Source organism: Oncorhynchus gorbuscha, linkage group LG09, assembly GCF_021184085.1.
Source record: "Oncorhynchus gorbuscha isolate QuinsamMale2020 ecotype Even-year linkage group LG09, OgorEven_v1.0, whole genome shotgun sequence".
In the NCBI taxonomy this organism is placed as follows: Eukaryota; Metazoa; Chordata; class Actinopteri; order Salmoniformes; family Salmonidae; genus Oncorhynchus; species Oncorhynchus gorbuscha.
The window spans coordinates 27,119,645-27,122,773 of NC_060181.1; positions in this window are offsets into that span (position 1 = coordinate 27,119,645).

Sequence of the window (3,129 nt, forward strand, 5' to 3'; positions counted from 1 at the left end):
GAGGGAGACACGGATGGAGAGAGAGTGAGAGACAGAGGGAGAGATGGGGGGAGAGACAGAGGGAGAGACGGTGGAGAGACAGAGGGAGAGACGGAGGGAGACACGGATGGAGAGAGAGAGTGAGAGATAAAGTGAGAGATGGTGGAGAGACAGAGGGAGAGACGGAGGGGGAGAGAGAGTGAGAGATGGAGTGAGAGATGGAGTGAGAGACGGTGGAGAGACGCAGGGAGAGATGGAGGGAGAGATGGAGGGAGAGACGGAGGGAGAGATGGAGGGAGAGACGGTGGGGAGACGGTGGAGAGACGGAGGGAGAGATGGAGTGAGAGACGGTGGAGAGACGGAGGGAGAGACAGAGGATGAGACAGAGGGAGAGACGGAGGGAGAGACGGAGGGGAGAGACGGAGGGAGAGAGAGAGGAGAGACGGTGGAGAGACAGAGGGAGATACGGAAGGGGAGAGAGAGTGAGAGATAGAGTGAGAGATGGTGGAGAGACAGAATGAGAGAGAGAGTGAGAGATGGAGTGAGAGATGGAGGAGAGACGGAGGGAGAGACGCAGGAGACGGAGGGAGAGACGGAGGGAGAGAAGGTGGAGAGACGGTGGAGAGACGGAGGGAGAGATGGAGGGAGAGACGGAGGGAGAGACGGAGGGAGAGACGGAGGGAGAGACGGTGGAGAGCCAGAGGGAAAGACGGTGAAGAGACAGAGGGAGAGACGGTGGAGACGGAGGGAGAGACAGAGGGAGAGACGGTGGAGAGACTGTGGAGAGACTGTGGAGAGAGAGACGGAGGGAGAGACGGAGGGAGAGACAGAGGGAGAGACGGTGGAGAGACGGTGGAGAGACGGAGGGAGAGACGGAGGAAGAGACGGAGGGAGAGACGGAGGGAGAGATGGTGGAGAGCCAGAGGGTAAGACGGTGAAGAGAGAGGGAGAGACGGAGGGAGAGAGGGAGGGAGAGACGGTGGAGAGACAAAGGGAGAGACGGAGGGAGACACGGATGGAGAGAGAGTGAGAGACAGAGGGAGAGATGGGGGGAGAGACAGAGGGAGAGACGGTGGAGAGACAGAGGGAGAGACGGAGGGAGACACGGATGGAGAGAGAGAGTGAGAGATAAAGTGAGAGATGGTGGAGAGACAGAGGGAGAGACGGAGGGGGAGAGAGAGTGAGAGATGGAGTGAGAGATGGAGTGAGAGACGGTGGAGAGACGCAGGGAGAGATGGAGGGAGAGATGGAGGGAGAGACGGAGGGAGAGATGGAGGGAGAGACGGTGGGGAGACGGTGGAGAGACGGAGGGAGAGATGGAGTGAGAGACGGTGGAGAGACGCAGGGAGAGACGGAGGGAGAGACGGAGGGAGAAACGGAGGGAGAGACGGAGGGAGAGATGGTGGAGAGACGGTGGAGAGACGGAGGGAGAGACGGAGGGAGAGACGGAGGAAGAGACGGTGGAGAGACGGAGGGAGAGATGGAGGGAGAGACGGAGGGAGAGACGGAGGGAGACACGGAGGGAGACACGGATGGAGAGAGAGAGTGAGAGATAATGTGAGAGACAGTGGAGAGACAGAGGGAGAGACGGGGGGAGAGACGGAGGGAGAGACGGTGGAGAGACAGAGGGAGAGACGGAGGGAGACACGGATGGAGAGAGAGAGAGTGAGAGATAAAGTGAGAGACGGTGGAGAGATGGAGGGAGAGACGGAGGAAGAGACGGAGGGAGAGATAGAGTGAGAGACGGTGGAGAGACAGAGGGAGATACGGAAGGAGAGAGAGTGAGAGATGGTGGAGAGACAGAATGAGAGAAAGAGTGAGAGATGGAGTGAGAGACGGCGGAGAGACGCAGGGAGAGACGGAGGGAGAGACGGAGGGAGAGACGGTGGAGAGACGGTGGAGAGACGGAGGGAGAGACGGAGGGAGAGACAGAGGGAGAGACGGTGAAGAGAGAGGGAGAGACGGAGGGAGAGATGGAGGGAGAGACGGTGAAGAGAGAGGGAGAGACGGAGGGAGAGACAGAGGGAGAGACGGTGGAGAGACGGAGGGAGAGACAGAGGGAGAGACGGTGGAGAGACGGTGGAGAGACGGAGGGAGAGACGGAGGGAGAGACGGAGGGAGAGACGGAGGGAGAGACGGTGGAGATACGGTGGGAGAGACGGAGGGAGAGACGGTGAAGAGAGAGGGAGAGACGGAGGGAGAGACAGAGGAGAGACGGTGGAGAGACGGAGGGAGAGACAGAGGGAGAGACGGTGGAGAGACGGTGGAGAGACGGAGGGAGAGACGGAGGGAGAGACGGAGGGAGAGACGGAGGGAGAGACGGTGGAGATACGGTGGGAGAGACGGAGGAGAGACGGAGGGAGACACGGATGGAGAGAGAGTGAGAGATAAAGTGAGAGACGGTGGAGAGACAGAGGGAGAGACGGAGGGGAGAGAGAGTGAGAGATGGAGTGAGAGATGGAGTGAGAGACGGTGGAGAGACGAGGGAGAGACGGAGGAGAGATGGAGGGAGAGACGGAGGGAGAGCGGAGGGGAGAGACGGAGGGAGAGACGGTGGGGAGACGGTGGAGAGATGGTGGAGAGACGGTGGAGAGACGGAGAGAGACAGAGGATGAGACAGAGGAGAGACGGAGGGAGAGACGGAGGGAGAGAGAGTGAGAGACGGTGGAGAGACAGAGGGAGATACGGAAGGAGAGAAGGTGAGAGATAGAGTGAGAGATGGTGGAGAGACAGAATGAGAGAGAGAGAAGATGGAGTGAGAGATGGAGTGAGAGACGGCGGAGAGACGAGGGAGACGGAGGGAGAGACGGAGGGAGAGAAGGTGGAGAGACGGTGGAGAGACGGAGGGAGAGACGGAGGGAGACACGGATGGAGAGAGAGAGTGAGAGATAATGTGAGAGACAGTGGAGAGACAGAGGGAGAGACGGGGGAGAGACGGAGGGAGAGACGGTGGAGAGACAGAGGGAGAGACGGAGGGAGACACGGATGGAGAGAGAGAGTGAGAGATAAAGTGAGAGACGGTGGAGAGATGGAGAGAGACGGAGGAAGAGACGGAGGGAGAGATAGAGTGAGGAGACGGTGGAGAGACAGAGGGAGACACGGAAGGGGAGAGAGAGAGAGTGAGAGATGGTGGAGAGACAGAATGAGAGA